This window comes from Centrocercus urophasianus, unplaced genomic scaffold (genome assembly GCF_019232065.1).
Source record: "Centrocercus urophasianus isolate 14NV4802_14NV808 unplaced genomic scaffold, USGS_Curo_1.0 seq_10, whole genome shotgun sequence".
Classification (NCBI taxonomy): Eukaryota; Metazoa; Chordata; class Aves; order Galliformes; family Phasianidae; genus Centrocercus; species Centrocercus urophasianus.
This window is the reverse complement of record NW_024884142.1, coordinates 74,259,605-74,276,740: the sequence shown is the minus strand read 5'-3', so window position 1 is coordinate 74,276,740 and position 17,136 is coordinate 74,259,605. Positions and strand designations below refer to the sequence as shown.

At 43.7% G+C, this 17,136-nt stretch overlaps 1 long non-coding RNA gene across 3 annotated transcripts in view; it reads left to right on the top strand.

The window, feature by feature from the left end:
• The window catches only part of LOC122160812, a 60,489-nt gene extending 46,726 nt beyond the window's left edge, over positions 1–13,763 (top strand). For all 3 annotated transcript variants that reach the window (XR_006168953.1, XR_006168954.1, XR_006168952.1), the window contains one exon: positions 13,329–13,763. This is a non-coding gene — a long non-coding RNA (uncharacterized LOC122160812). The remainder of the gene's footprint in view (positions 1–13,328) is intronic.
• Positions 13,764–17,136: the final 3,373 nt, after the last annotated feature.

Below are 17,136 nucleotides of genomic sequence, written 5' to 3'. Positions count from 1 at the left end.
CACAGAGCACCACCCAAAAGTGATGGCCTGGCTTATTCAATGGGAAGAATTCCAGCAGGACAAAAAAAACCCAAACAAACCAAAACAAACAATCCCAACAAACCTGCACTTGGAAAAGTGCTGCTCCGTATAGCCCTGCTTCTCAGAGGAGTCGTGTAGCTGTTTCAGAGACGTGCCCGAAAACAGTGTTATTAGGAGGGCCAGGGTTTGTTCAGGAGGCTGTGGGATGCAGCCATTCCTTGGGCACTGCAGATATATTTACAGTATTAAAAGGTCAAACAATCCCTTCATTCCCTGTTTGCTTCAGAGAGTTTTGTTGAACATTCTCATTATTCGTTGTGGTATTTCTTTGGTTTAAGAGGATTTCTCTGCACAACCATAGTTATTAGAATGTGGTGTGTGTGCAGTGAATGTGTTATTACTATAACAAGCTTCTCCTCATAGTAGGTATTTTTTCTGAGTGTGAGGCTTTTACTTCAGTTGTGTGTGTGGCAACGCAGACAACATGGGGCAGGTAATGTGGAAAAAAAGATGGAGTAAAATGGGGAAAATACACAAAATTAGTAGTTTAGAGACATGACTTCTGCCCCTACCTTTGTTATAGGCTCTGTGCCAACTCTTGCCTTCCCTTTCACAAAAAGGTCAGGAAAATGAGTACTGTACAGCAGGCTGGGGACTTTTAGGAGGGGAACAAATTTTATTCTTCATGCAGTTTTCCCCTAATAGCAGGCAGTGCTTTTGGCCCTGTTAACCTTTAGGTGAATTATGTGAAAGCCTCCAAATCACTAGGTAGTTATTAGGAGACCTGGATCCTCCTATGGGACCCGAGGAAATGGCCACAAGTTGTACCAGAGGAGGTTTAGGTTAGACATAAGGAAGAACTTTTTCTCTCAGAGGGTGGTCAGGCACTGGAATGGCTGCCCAGGGAGGTGGTGGAGTCGCCATCCCTGGCAGTGTTCAAGAGGTGTCTGGATGAGGCGCTACAAGATCTGGTTTAGTGCTTGTGGTAGCAAGGGTAATGGCAGGATGACTGGACTAGATGATCTTGCAGGTCCTTTCCAACCTTATGATTCTATGATGTTCTTTGTGCTCCTTCTCCACTACGCGCATGAAAAGGGATTGCTGGAGAGGGTGACAGCAAAACACAGTGCAGAAATGCAAGATAAGTAAAGGCAATGAGGGCTTTCATAGGCTTGGGAACAGTAGGAACTCTGGCTTTATCAGGTAGCAATAATTAAAGATATTATAATGAAGCCAGGGAATCAAGAGCATTATGTCATGATTTCTACTCTGTATTTTAAAAGCTACAGCATATGGACCTGGATAAGGGTCATTACTTCCATGAAGAGTTAACTAAAGAGTCTGTTAAACATCATCTATTAGGATAACATAAACCTAAGAGTCTTAAGAGAGTTGGCTCAGGAAACGTCTGGCTTTAATGAACCTGGAATTGCTGGTGTTACTACAGAGGACCACAAAGGTCTTAGGTTTTGCCAGTATTACAGAAGAGTGTGACGGTTTTTAGGATAATTATATGCTGAGCAACTTGATGTCAGTGCCTATCAAAATAATGCACAGGAGAGTATGAGACTTGGCTGCTAGCTAGAAATACAATTAATACCAGGTAACATAGCTTTCAAGGAGGTAGGGCTTACTAAAAAGAACAACTTCAATTTTTTCTGTTTACAAATTTGGCTATCAACAGCGACTGCTGAGAGGTAATATGCTTTTGCAATGTGTTCAGCAATGTGTAGCCCAGCACAACGTATTGGCTTGAGTCAAAAGAGGGAGAGCATGCTGAGTGATGGGAGCAAGGTTTTTATAAAATAGCTTGTGTCCAGTTTTATTTCAATTTCTCTATCCATGATCTGGAAATAAATATAAAACTGCTGCTGATAGAATCTGAGAATGACACACAAACTAATGGAGTAGTGAATAAAGATGGGAACAGAGTGGTTGCGCAGAGTGATAGGATGGCACAGTGCCTGTCTCAGTGAAACACTTTTTAATGTTTAATTGCCAAATGCCGAGTCATCTACCTGAATTCCTGGAACAACGAGCTGTTCTTATACAGGCAACTCTTACTCATTACAACCCTAACATAACTTTTTCCTTTCTTTTTTTTTCTTCCCCTTGAAATATCTGTTAGATGAGGGTGATACGTTAGGATCTTACCACGGATGGTTTTGCCAGCGGTCTTTGCCAGGTTGCCAGGTTTTCACTGGTTGTGTATGTCAGTGCTAGTCTCTTACAGGTGAGGCTGACAGTGTTGTAGCAGTGAATCAGACTTAACGGGGGTGTAGATGACTGTTGAGACCTACTGTATGCTCGTCATTTGTCACTCTGCTACTGATACCCTTTTCCTTATGTGCTTTTTCTGCCCAGGGGCAAGCTAATCTAAGTGACTTATATCTTCACCAAGCTCTGCTCGTGACTAAAGATTCATGTTTTGGCTGATAAATTACACACAGTCAGATGTGCAGTTGAAGTTTCTTGAAGTACTTTCTTGGACAACTGCCCTTCCCAGTTCATTATTTGGGCATTCTTATACCATCTGTCCAAACGACAAGTCCAGCTTACTGCAGCTGGGTCTTCATTAATAGACTCTCAGGAGTCCATCTTCATGCTGTGAGGTTTGAAGGATGATTAGCATCTCATACCCTCTTGGCCAGAGGGAGAGAAAGACATAGTATCAGAATTTCTCCAGCAGGTGTTAGTTCTGCAGTATCAAAGACTCACATTTCTACAGAACAACGTAAAGGTAATAGAAGGAGAATCTGTTGAATACTAGGAATACCTTGATTTTCCAGTGGAAGAAAAATAACCACAAAAACTGTTAAGGGAGGGAGAAGTTGTACATTTGGAGATTGGATCCATTGATAGAATGCTCAGTTTTTGTAGGGATTTTTTTTTTTTCCCCATTATAAACAAACAGCACTTGTCCAGACAAACCTTATGGAATCTTTTATGGTCACAGATTTTTAGGACATTGTTTTCACATCTATTTTGATGGATGACTGTACCAGGCAAATATCACTCAGGTGCTGGGCTCCAGTCCTGGTTTGCAGGATGAGGCACTTTTCCTCCATCACTATAAGGTTCTTCCCAGCACATGAATACACTGACAAAGCTCTGGCCCTTGGGTTTGTGTCAGCTGGTGAGACTGCAGCCTAAGAAATCAGTTAGCTTTATTAAAATAAAGATTGAGAATCAAACCAATTTCTGAAATTTGTTAATGCATTTGAATTTCTTTAAAATGCATAGCTGTTGCACAGACTTTGAGAAAGCAACCAATGCATATGTGAATTGTTGTCTGTTTCCTTCCAGAAAACTGCTTCAAATTATATACAGTAATATAAATATCTTAGTGGTTGTTGATTTTTTTTTTTTTTTTTTTTTTTTGCCTGTGGTGATCTCATATTGAAAGGAATGAAGTACTGTTAAGTGTACTAGTTGTGTGTATCTTTTAGAACTTATTTGGTGGATTATGAACTGCTTCCTACTTCTGAGTAATTAGTGATATCTATGTACCAGCATTTGGATTTTTAGCTATCCGAACCAGCAGCCTGGGAGGGACTGTGACAATTCCCATGGGATGGGCTTTGGTAAGAGAGGAGGAAGCAATTGTATTTTCTCCTGTGTTTCCTTAGAGAGCAGTGACTCAGGACGGTGTGACAGATATCATACCTAAGTCTGACTGTAACACCAGAAGTAAAAGCAGTGGTGTAAATCTACGTGGTAGTGACAAAAGAGTTGAAGTCTCTCTGTCTAAAAGTCCCCAGCATGTGGTTGCTGTGCCAGATCTTTTTACAGGAGAACTGATGAGTATGAAAAGAATCAGGAGGAAAACATGAACCTGCTTCATGCTGTGATGTAGTGAAAAAATAAATCCCTCTGGAGACCTGGATCTGAACTACCATCCTAAGGTTAGGGGGTTTCCATTCTGCTGCTGTCTTCACCAGCTTGTAGGAAGGCAACAGGTACAAGTCTCCTTTAGCAAAAAGTACCTTGCAAGGCACAAGCCAGTCTTCCCAGGCTCTTGATTCTCCTTCCTTTTCTATTATTTTATTTTATTTTATTTTATTTTGTTTTGTTTTGCTTTGTTTTATTTTATTTTATTTTACTTTTTTTGTAGCAGATGTCATACATATCCAATCTGATCATCAGCTAACTGATCACCAGCTGAATGTATTGTGGATGACACCCTGTGTTTTCCAATAGTTTTGGGGTAAAACTGCCTGAGCTGCTACTTGGGTCTCCTCTGGAGGCATCTCTTGGGCACAATGAGTCCATCCTGCCACCATCAGCAAGGTGGGAGTCACTGGATTGTTTCTTCTTGACAGGGATCTGGCAGGCTGGTCCTGATACCCAGACTGGGCACACAGTGCTTCCACACCCTGAGGGGCTGCTTTGTCTCTCCATGTTGATGAAACCTCAACATCTATAAATATTTCTGTCCTCCAGAGAAGACATTGTTCGTGTTGCACTACCTATGAAAAATGTTTGCCCCAAAGCTTATTTGTGGCTCCATTAACCTAAGGAACTTGTCTGAATGCTCCATTTGCCTTTTAAAAAAAGAACAAATTATTGTTGAGGACTTGCATCCCTATCATTTCATGTTGCTTTCCTCATTATGAAAAGAACATAAGGGTCCCTGATCATTATTTCTGACTCTGTCATTAGCAAAGGTCTGGAAAGTATGTTTTCACTCCATTAGCCTTCAGAAATGAAAAGAATGATTGCATAAATCAAGAATAATTATTTCAACCACATTTTTTCATGCTTTGCTGTGGAACAGGCTGGGCCCTAAACTTGGTCTGACAAATTAATTTCTATTATTTGCGTTTTCTAGAAAAAACACACCATGTTCAGGATTCAGTTAGTAATGCAAATGACTCTGTGGTTTTATGTGCTTCTCTGGCCACATATGACAAACAACAAGGTGCTTTTAGTTTCCCTCATGAAATCAGCCAATGCTCCTGTGATTTATGCCTGGAGCAGTGTAAAAGACATTCCTAGATCTGTCATAGCCCTTTTGCTTCTCACAGGTTTGTGGACATTTGTGTTAAATAGGGTCACCTCCTCTAATTGTATCCTTCTGTAATGATGTTGAAGTTCACTCTTACCTGCCTGTGTGATGACATGTGAGTCAGACTGTCTGAACAGTCCTTTTCATGTTCAAAGCAATTTCTTTAGTGTAGAGAAAGGATGAAATGAGTCCACCAATATTCCTGATTTTCCTGTTGGTAAAGCAAAATGCAGCTGTTTTTCTTCTGGTTACAACATTAATACTTGCTAGGTCCCTGATAAGATCTGGAAAATTGCCACAAAATGCGTTTGCAGTTCATGACCTCTTCATGGTACCTTCGGGTGAGACAGAGTGTGCAGGAATGGGAAGCAAGTCAGGGCCAGTGATGTGGATTCTGACTGCCCCACCACAGTTTCTTATCAGCGGATACAAGCTGCTCAGCAGCACCTTCAATCAGCTCTTCCAATTCCAAAAGGAAAGCAATAGCTACTAAGATGCTATGAGAAATAATTCAGGGTTATTAGCAGTCTCAGACAGAGAAAGTATTTTTTCTTATTTTGACAAAAGATGCCCTTTGATTGCTGGAGATAGTAAAGGTAATTACAAAGCAGCTGAGAGCTTGGAGTGAAACTGGGTTGAAGAAGACTATTTACTTCCCTTTTTCAACTGCAATAGCCTTTAAAACCCCTACTTTGAAGTGACTAATGAGCCATTTGACATGAAGGAGTGTGCCTCCTATAGTTCAGTGCAACTCCTTTAACAGCAAGTAGAGTTGTTTAACTGGAGATTTTGGTTGAAGTGAGATAGATCACATTTTTCCTGCCAGTGAAAAAGCTGAGTTGAAAATGTTTTTTGCTTGTTTGTTTGTTGGCTTTGTTCTTGTTGCTGTTTTTAACTGGTCTGTGTTTGCTGAATGAGATGCGGATTACAGCTTGACAACATAGTTCTGTGCACATAAGCATTCAATAAGAGACAGAGGTGATGAGGACAAAAGAAAACCCGGGTGATACTGTGAATCATGATATTGTGCCAGAATTTTATGTTAATTGCATGCCTTGTTTTTCTCACCTCTGAGAGTGCTAGTTCCTAGGAGAGGAAAGAGTTCAAAAGCTTGACTCCAGCAAACTCTCAGAAAGCCTGCAGTCATTCACTCTCAACTATTAAACCAAACCATAAGCTGAAAGACAGAGAGAGATGTCCTCTACCTGACAGTGCTGTAAAACAATGAATATGCTCCCTACATCCTTTGGACAACTTTAATGGAAACCAGGCAAGAGAATCTAAGACAGAAGAGGCCTCTGACCGTCAGGGTCAAAAGGACAGCATCAATCCTGAGACCAAGGAATTCTTCTTAGCCTTGAGATTGACCTGAACCTTAAAGAATCTGAGCCAAGGTCTGTGGAAAATAAGAAGTGATCTGTGTTGTGTTAGTTCTTAAAAGCAGGCACTAGAAAGATTGGCCTCACTGTCACTTTTTGCTGGAGGATTCATGGTAGAGGCAAAGGCCTTGACAAAATAGCTCAGAGGAACTATGGGTATGCTTATGGAGCTGTGAGATTTGGACCTAACCTGCAAAACTAAATGAGACAGGGACTTGTCCAGCTCTGGTTCTTTATCGGTGACAGATCAGCTGAGCAGGTGCTTTGAAACATTTGGATGATAAGCACCAGGAGCTCAAAACGGACATCAAAGCTAGAATCATCACAAAACAAAGCAGAGTGGAAGTAGAGTTGGAAGAAGAGATAAGAAACATTTCGTTAAGGGCTTCTAGAAGGTCATACTGTGCTGTCTAATAGTTTTTGCTGGCCTTGGATTCCACATGTTGGTGCAGGGCTTTTCCACCCTCTGCTTTGCTCTGTTCAAGTGAAATGTTTGAAGGTATATTTGGAGATTTTTTCCTGTAGTGGACCAACGGTAAGGCCCAGAACCATGAGGAACTCTTTTGTGCTCCGAATTGAATGCTCACATGCCCATCTTCAGTTTGAAGGGCACTTCTTCATGAGCTTCCTCTGCTGGGAGATTCACGTGTGGGTTGCTGAAGCAGCCTTGCTGAAATGTGTCTGCATTGTAATTAATAAATACATTAATGGACTTTTCATTGCATTATTAGGACATTTCAAAATTTGCTCTGGGAAACCTTTCAACTCGGTTAAATCCACCTTTGTCACAAGATAAAATGCTCTTCATAATGAACTCATTAACATTCAGACTGCAATTCAACCCCATCCATTAACAGCTGGCAGGCAGGAGTTTCCAAAAAGACCCTAAAAAGCATTATCTCTGACCAGGGGCTGGTTTCCTAAATGTGTCTGTTAGTCCCATGTTGGATGGTACCCATTTAAATGGTACCCATTTAAAGATACTGTCAAGACCAGCTGTGATCAGGCAGGGATCTGGAAAAGTCTACCAGGAGTTCCCACCCTGCTATTGGGGTGTTTGTTTGAAATGAAAACTGCCCTGAGCAGAAGATGCCAGACCCATGTGGCAGACATGGGCGATTTCCTCCTCTCTCCTACTTGGCCAACTTTCATTGAGAGCCCAAGTGTCAGCTGCTCGGATGAAGTGTGTTAGAGCCGGGTGTGACGATTAACTGTGAATGATAACAACGGTGTTTCAGTGGTAGCTAATAGGCTTCCAAGCTTAATCTCTCTCACTCTTACTGAGATAAAGAATAGATAATTCTTCCATTACAATGGTTGCATACTGAAGTTTGTATTTCCTCCATCCTGATGAGCCATGAAGCCTGGTTCTACCCAGCAGCACTTCAGAGGCCCCAGAGCTGGGGTGCTGCCAGGTCAGGATTTCACTGGATCTCTGTCGACTTTCAGGTCTGTCTCCTGGAGCCAGGTGATTACAAGGAATTAATGCCTTTATACTTTTGTTCTGTCTAAAAAAGCAAATCTCTGGCCAACTGCTTGTATGGAGGTAGGGTTTGAGGCAAATTGAAATCATCCCCAAGTAGTCTATTTGAGTCTTCAACTTTTGGACAAAACTCACGACTTTGGGGCAGCATTTATTGATTTGAATACTGAGAACTGTCAGTTATGAGTCTGGCACAGGGAAAAGAGCTATAAAAGTGTCAACCAGCTATGAAGCTCAGCAGAGAGGCTGAAGACTGGGCTGGGATGATGACTTTCTAAGCACCAAGAACAGCTTTTCTGGATGGGATGAAAGCCTGTCAGTGATCAGGGTAAATGAAAAGCTTGACCTGAAGATTTGAGGCTTCAAGCAGCTGCTTTTTAGCATCCCAAATACTGCGGTGCCCGGGCTTAGCAGTCTATGCAAGAATGGGCTCAATGAGTAGCTGAACTTTGATGAAACATGTATTAGTCTTCACTGGAAGAGGAGGCTGAGGGAAGGCCTCATGGCAGGGTACAGCTCCTCACAAGGAGAGCAGAAGGGCAGTGCTGAGCTCTGCTCTGTGTGACAGACAGGACCCAGGGAATGGCATGGAGCTGTGTCAAGGGAGGGTCAGGCAAGGTTAAGGACAGTGTCCGCACCAGAGAGTGGTTAGGCATGGGACAGGCTGCCCAGGGCAGCGGGCATGGCCCCAAACTGCTGGAGTTCAGGGAGCATTTGGACAATGCTCTCAGACATTGGTTTTGGATGGAGTTGGATTCAGTGATCCTTGTAGGTCCATTCCAACTCGGGATACTCTGTGATACTATGCTTCTGTGAACAAAGCAAGTGGAGTTCAGTAGGGAGAAATTGCTTGTAAATGAAATCTGGGCACCCTGGTTGGCTTCAGAACATTGCCAGCCACGACCAGAGCCCTCCTTCCATCGCACCGTGATGCATCAAGCAGTAACCTATGGGGAAAGTGCTGCATCACTGGCACGGATGAGAGTCCCACAGCTGCGTATTTCAGGAGTTGCCCTTAGCTTCCTGAATTCTAACAAAAGAAAAACTGTTTCTTTTTTACCTCAGCTCAAGTCTTGCTGAACTGCCTGGTAGGAGGTCAGATCTTTCAAAGATGTCTCTTACATCCTTTTTGACCAGCCCTAAATACATGGTCTTGAACAAGATGTGTGCAGTGCTAGTGGCTCATTCAGTGAGAAAATACCGATTTTGAGGACAGGCATGAGAGTAAAGCAGAATATACATCCCACTATAATGTGATTTAATGGACAAACAGCCATACATTATAGTTAGGTTTTTACAGCTGCTAAACATGTTAGTACTTAAACATTCAATGGGATTATAAGCCTTACTTCTTTTAAAATGCTGAGCTTCAGAGGAAGGCTATTTTCTTACAGCATCTAGCATCACGTCTAAAGGGTGTGAGATATTATTTTTAAAAATGTCAAAGCGGAGTTCATCCTTCATGTATTAAGCTTCATTCTATTTCAATTTTTGCATTTTCTCCTGCACAGAATTCCCGCTCCCTTCCACTCTGCCCCCGGTATCCCAGCTGTTCACAGTTCCTTGGCTTCAGCTTTATGAAATGAAGCCAAGAAACAAATTTCAGCAAAACCAACAGAATTTGCAATTTGCTCTACCTTTTCCAGGGAGAACCTTCTGTCTGTGTCTCAAAATTTACTTTGCCATAGCAGCATTCCTCTAATCATGCCTTATCAGTTTGTTGAGCTCGTATCTTTATATCAATGGGACCCCTACAGATCTTCTACGGAGGAAGCAAAAAATGCTCATTATATTCACAGCTGGGCTGTCCTGAACCTCTCTTTGAAAATCAAAGCAGTTCAATTATTATTCTTATTCTTCTCTTTTGCTCACTTCTGCATTGCTGGTTTTATCAGGGAAACGAGATAGGCACCCAAATACAGGTCAAGGTTAGGATTTACTCAAGGTCTGTTTCTAGCAAAATACTGATCTTACTGGGCTTGGGCATAGCTTTGGCAACCCTCTGGAGAAAGACTTTTATTTCTTGCCTTACCAGTGTCATACCTTGAGTGGCCTTAAATCCCCAAGATAGCAGAAAAACAACCCAGAAAATTGGATCATATCCTGCTGGGTGAGTGATTCGCATAGTTCACTGTAGGATTTGTTGAGCTATAGGAATTATCTCAAGGAAAAAGAGAGGCCCAAGGGCTGGGAGAAGAGGAGAGAGAACAAATACAAATTTGGTAAGGCAGGATATCCCTTCTTTTCAGCAGAAACAACCATGTTGCCTGAGCTGCCCCTGTACCGAGCCCCGAACTTGCCTATGGTGGAGCAAGTTCATCTCCTGAATTTGCTGAACTCATCCTCCTGAACACATGGTTCATTTAGGAAGTGGAAAAGATATTTTATCTCTTATCTATTTTTATCTATCTGACAAGTTTGTAGAGACAAACAGCAGTCCTCCCTCCAGACACTTCCTTCTCTACTCCTTCACTCTCTTTCCCTTTGCACAGCTGCAGGCTGTTCCTGTTCATGGGTGGCATAAGAGAGAGGCTCTGAGTTTAGAGCCAGCGTAGCACATACAACTGGGAAGACTTTTCTTCATTCTAATTGACCCGCAATTCTTTTTGATGTAACCGAGGAGGTAAAAACCCTCTACCTCAATAAAACTCCGCTTTCAGCATTTTGTCCTCCAAGGTTTAAATTTATCACTTGTACATTTCTTCCGTTCAGGCTTTTCCTCCAGGCTCCATGTTGTCTATTACTGTGTTTAAAAATGATCTGTGTTGACACAGGACTGAGTGGGCACTTTGTATTATCAGCTCCGGCACTTGCCCATGTCCTTTATTTCAAGCAACAAAAATGTATTTCACAGCAAGACATTTTCTTGAAAGGTTTTCCACTGACAATCTGTCTAAAAAGAGATGCTGCTGAAGAAGGCAGAAGGCAGGGTTTCTCCAACTCGTTTGGTGGAGTTATTGAGGAAATTGCTTGGGGCTTCGAGGCTGCTGCCATGGACCTACGTGCATGCAGAGGAGCTTGCTGTGCACTGCTCTCTCTTCTTCAACAGCAGGCTCTTTCTTTCCACTGCTGTTGGTAGAACTGTCTTTAATTATCCTCTTTGGACTTCTGTGCGCAATAATCAGTAGTTAATTACAAACAATTAAACAAATTGATGTTCTAGGATAATAGAGAAGGGTGACAAAGAGAAAAGAGCTGGAGCTGATTCCAACAACAGACAGTGCTGATGATGGGGCTATAGGGCATTCAATGGGAGAGGGCTGCAGTGAGAACCAAAGTCTCTTTCCTTTGTTGGAAATTTGCATTTGCAATTTACTTTGGCATTGCCACCTCTGCTGTAAGATAACAGCTCAGTTTTGCAGGCAATTCTGTTAATTTCCTGTAGTCTGATGGGAAAATGGCTCACTGGAGAATGGCAGATTCAAAGGCATTGCTGCTGCTTGTCCTGGAGTCGCACGGGTTTTCCAAGGTATCTCAGAGAAGAGCTGTCAGGCTCAGGAAGTTCAGGTTGAATATTGGGAAATTTTTTTTATCAGGAAGTGTAATAAAGCATTGGAACAGGCTGCCCAGGGAGGTGAGGGAGTCATCGTCCCTGGAGGTGTTCAAGAACCATGTGGATGTAGCCCTGAGGGATATGGTTAGTGGTAAAGATGGTTGGACGAAGTGACCTTAGAGATCTTTTCCAACTTTAATGATTCTACGATTCCACTGGGGAGGTGAAGGTTTCATAGAAGTGGCCCAGGTGTGTGGCAGAGCTTCTTCCCAGGAGCATCAGCCATACTAGAAAGAACTCTGGAGCCTGAGGTTTTTGTCATATGCCCCCTGCATGAAGGATGGCACATCTTAAATTGTGCACTTGTTTATAGTTTGATGCTAACACTAGCAAAGGGAATTAATGGTCTGTCTCTGGAATTTTTTTGTTATTCTCTCCTTGCCATAGTCTCGGGTGGGAGGCAGAAATTTCTTTCATTAGCGAGAGAGAGCAATCTTGTTTTGAATTATTACTTCCTAATGACGTTCGCTCAGTACCCCGAAGGCACGTGGGGGAGGAGGAGCTGCTTACATCCCCCCACCCGCGTGCAGCCCCACTCGCGTGTATTTGCCCACGGCCATCGGGCCCCCGAAGCAGCCAAGCCCTGCCCACGGGACCCACGGGGCTGGAAGCGGGAGCCGCGGCTCCGAGCCGGGCCGGCAGGGGGCAGCGCTGCTCCGGGCACTCGAGCCGGGCCGAGCCAAGCCGAGCCGGGTCGAATCGAGCCGTGCAGAGCCGAGCAGTGCCTGGGACTCATCCTGATCCATCACTAGGAAGTGATTTTCCGTGGCCGTGCTCCAGGCGCTGTGTAAATTATAGCGTTCCTCCTGCCATGCGCCTTCGTGGTATTTTCCTTGGGGTCTAAAATATTAATTAAAAAAAATAGCCCTTTTACAATGCACCACTATATTAAACTTATAACGCTGTAAATCGGCGCCGTAAAACTGTGACTCAAGGGCTGGGTGTTAGACAATCCTGACACGCTGCTGTGGGAGCGGCGAGGATCTTAACAAATTGCATCATATACAAGTTTCTGCAATGAACATAAAACTTCCCATTTTGTACCCCCATTAGTTGGTTTTTACAGTATTTTCAGGAGCAAAAACATAAAAATGGCGAACAATGCAAACAAGCAAATCAATTCTGAAAAATAAAAGTTGATGTGAGCCGGCATCCAGAAACTGAGTGACGGTTCGGCTTTCCTCTTTGCTTGTTTGTGTATTAGGAATGGTTTGAGAAAGCTGAGTTAATTTAAAAGTATTTTCCCTTTAAAAATATTTTCCCTTTAGCTTCTTTGCCTCCCACACGCACATCAGGACGGGGTACTTCTATAAAAAGTATGGCAAAATTGGTCATTTTTTACCTTATTTTCAGTGTGATCTCCAGATTTCTACCCCTCAAATGAAAGCTGTGTTTTGATCCCTATTGCTTTTTGTGGCTCACAGACGCTCTCAAGGGGCTTATGCCCCCACAGCAAACAGCAAGCACTGTCTCAGTCTGCCCATTTTGTTTTGACCTTCAAAGTACTGCCCTGCCTGTTTCTCCTCGCTATCGGAACCTTGGCAAGAAGTTTTGTGATCATAAATAGAGGTGTCATTACAAAGCAATAACACGGGCTGTGGCTCTCCCTCTCCCTGAGAGGTGGGCAAGGGTACACAGCTTGTTACTTCTCCCTTTCTGTGTGAGGGAGCTGAGAGCTACAGTGCGTTCTGAAGTTTCATGAGACATCACAGATCAGGTCCTCTGGCAAAGAGGGGAAGCAAGCACTGAATATTCTGATGCGAGTAACTTGCCCGCAGTGAAGAAAATCCTTTAATGTGAGCATGGTGTAGGTAATGCAGTATTTATTTACCGCAAAGAAATTGTAAAGAGCACAGCATTGATTTCTTGGGTTTTATTTTTCAGGTCACTTTCACGGGGCTTGGTCTGCTGGGGGGATTTTCTGAGAAGCATTTGAATGGCTGAAGACCTACAGTGCTGACCCCCGACCTGAGCAAGGTTTGCTGCTTGCAGTATTCCTGGAATGACACAGGAGCTCCTGCTGGAGTCAGGCCAGGACATTAAACAAAGCTGATTTTGAGGGCAAGAGGACAGATCTCCTGCAAAGAGATACTGATCACTCTGCAGCATTTGACTCTGTTGACCGTGAATCCTTGCCGGGCCCCATGAGGAGAGGGGCTGCCATCTGGAGTGAATGATTTGGTGGGACAAAGCTGGTTTGGAGAGATGTGAACATATGCCCCATGGCTAATTGTGGTGCTGTCCCACAGGGACCAATGCTTTTCCCTTTTCTGCTGACCTACCTGGGCACAAAGTCACTGTCCCTGGAAGTGTTCCAGAGCTGTGTGGATGTGGCACTGAGGGACATAGTGGGCATGGTGGGGGTGGATTGATGGTTGAATGAAATGATCTTAGAAGTCTTTTCCAACCTTAATGATTGTGTGATTCTAAGGTGTGGGAAACAGTGATTTTCCCCAACCACTTCAAGAGCATAATCTCATTGTGCCATACCCTCTCCTCAAGCTTTAAGAGGACACATAGTCAAATGCAAATTTCTAGTCTGCGAAAGGTTTAGTAGTCTTGACCGAAGTATCTTTAAGACATCACCTTATCAGCACTTTCTGAATTATGAGGGAGTCTCTCCATGTCCCACTGCAGCAAAAGGTAAGATGGGGAAAAGGCAGCTCTCTGGTATCCTTCTCCAGCACTCGGTGTAAGCATTGGTCAGCTGCAATCTAAAGTGTACAAAAAAGACTCCTCATCTGGGATAGCTAGAACTTGCCTTTCAGAGATGCCCAGCATCTTCAAATTGCTTTGTACTTCTCAGGAGTGGGGGATGTTCAGTGCCTCTGGAAAATAGGTCCTTTGTGACTGGAGCAAGGTAGCACTGTGTTTCACCCTGTGTTGCAACTGGCTTCAAGGGTTTTCAGCCTTCCCATCCCACATGCTGGCCTCAGAGTGGCTGGCAGGATGGTGTGGTTACTGGTGCAATGCATAATCTTTCTCTTCTCCCCCCTCCATGTAATTCTTATCTTCAATGTTATGTATGTTTAAGCCATACACTTCTAGAAAGGAGTGTTAAAAAACTCAACTAAATTCAGAATAGAGAGATGAAAAGAAGCATTCTGTGGCTTTGGCAAAGCTGGCGGTACTAAGGGGAGAGACAATCCCAGGCATTCTTTGCTATTGAAGTTAATTGCAGGCATCTAGGGTTTAAAGACCTTGTGTTATTGATGGGGGTGTGCTAGCAACAGGAGGGACTAACTCTAACATTAAACTGGAATTTAGCATGTACAGTACATTATCGAGAGAAAGAAATAAGAACAAACGAGACTGTTATTATCTTTTATTATTATCTTTTAATTCCCCCCATTTTCCTTCTGTATGCTCACTCTCTCAGCCCTCTCTCTTTCAATAATTACAATAATCAACTTACAATGATAACAGAAATAATCTCCTGCAAGATAGCTAAACAAACCACATGTTATCTGTACTCAACTGTGCTCACTTACAATAGGTATATCACTTATGGAAAAGCCAATAAAGTTTTAATTAAAAAAGCGTGTAGGTTGTCAGTTAAGATGCAAAAGAGTGTGGAAATAAATGCAAAGTGGCCTATAAATTGCTTGGTATTTGAGAGAACGGGTAGGAGGGCAAAACCACCCCAAACAAAACCAAACCAAATGAAACCCTCCAGGTCTGAGGAACTCTATTTATGTTGCTCTATACAGAGCACTAATTGCCTGGGAATTCAAAAGAAGGGGGAGGGGAGAATCCTCCCTTGAGCGACAATCACATCCACCCACCTCCGTCAGCACTGGTAGCAAGCGCGGAAAAGTTAATTAAAGATTTTGCATCTCACAACCGCAGCGCTGGATTGATAGCTCTGGAACCTGAGATAAACGAAAGCTCTCCCACACTGTATCACCAATATGCCTCCAACCTTACCCTGGAGGCACCACCTCTGGGGATTAGATGTTTGGTTTCCCTGGTGTATGCAGGGCCTGGCCTCTGCTAAGACTGAAAGAGGACTGACAGATGCAAACTGATATGTAGGTGTTCATCTCGCAAGTGCAGAGATGAACTGCATTCCTGTGGCAGAAGTCATGGTGGCCTGAGAAGGCTTCAGTATTTCTGTGCTGGTTGTTCTAAACGTGCCAAAAGAGTGTCACATGAAGGCTATTTGGCACAGAAACCACAGAAAGAAAGAATCGGTGCACAGGTGCTGTGAATGTGAAACAGTTCTTCAGCTGACCAAAGTGGAAGGTCTGCTGGAGCCTATTGCAAAATGAAGAAAGTCTACAGTTCACAACGTGTAGTTCCCCGAGTTTGCCTTGCTCCCCGTAGTCTTCATCTCTTCTGGTTCTGGTGTGAGATCTAGGCTTGGTCTGCTTCAATCGCTTCTTGGAAGACTCCAAGCTCTGTTGCTGCCAGTTATCACTGGGAGGAGATTTCAGCAGCAATGGGAAGATCAGCGTGGGTCAATGGTTATGCTGTGTACAGCTCTCCCTCAGTGAGTGAGCAAATGCCTCCTGGGAATGTATTCTAGTGCAGAAACAGCCCTTTGGATAACAGCATGATAAATGCCTTTGTGGTGTGAGGCAGTGTTGGAAATTTCTTCTTCTTGCTTGCTTCAGGTGTAATGGGTGCCTATCCCTTGCACAGTCTGCCAAAATGAGCACTTTCATGTGGAGAGAAGAGGGGCCACGAGGTGGAAGGACCGATTGATTTCCTCTTGGAGTACATTGCAGTGGTACACCTCCTGCCACGGGACACTGAGTTTTGAAGCTGTTATAAATAGATAATGCTTACATATTTCTCTTTACATTTGCGGTGACCCACAGGCCATGCCTAATTACAGAATCACAACAGCCTACGGCAGGGCATCGAGGATCAGCCTACTTTAGACAAGAAATTGAGGCAATAGTATTAAAATGCATGACCAGGGTTAGAGATGAGACGTCAGTGAGAAAGCCAAGGTTGAAACATCAGACTTACATATTCCCAATCCTGTGCTTAACTTGTGTCTCAGGCAAAGAAATTGATGTTAATTGATGTTCGCTTTCATTGGAAGATCTCAAATTGTTTTGTGTCCTGATTTGCTATCCCTGTGCTACTCTGTTGTAAGCCAGTGGTCATTCAGAGGTGAAAAGGCTGCTCTGTGCTGCATTTTTCTACGACCTCTATGACCTCCAGCTCCTTGCAGGGAGGACGTGGCTGGGGATACTCACTGCTCTGTGGGGGCTGCAATGGAGGAATGACTGAAGACACTGAGGGAAGGTGGACTGCAGGAAGAAGGCTAGGTAGAAGTTGAGAGGATGTAGTATGTCAGTGGCACATGTCATAGCCTCTGGGCAGCGTGGCCATACATTTGGGGGACTTTGGGATGTGAGGGGTGTCTGGAAATACTGCAAGGAGGTCCTTGCAGAGAGGAGGCTGCAGTGTCTGAGGTGGGTAGGACCACTTTGAGAAGGACTGGGAACAGAATCTGGACAAGGGAGAATAAAAGCTCATCCTTGCTCTTTCTTCAGAAAGAGCATTTCAGCCCCCACATTTTTACACCGGGCACTGGAGGAGAAGCAAGCTGTGGCCATCGGGCTGAGTCCAGGCCAAGACCCTTTGGGACCAGCAAAGAGGGTGCTAGTACTTAGGGACCTGATTGAGTGCTCTGACACTAGGCTGCATGATTATCCTGGGAGAGCTGCCAGAAGCA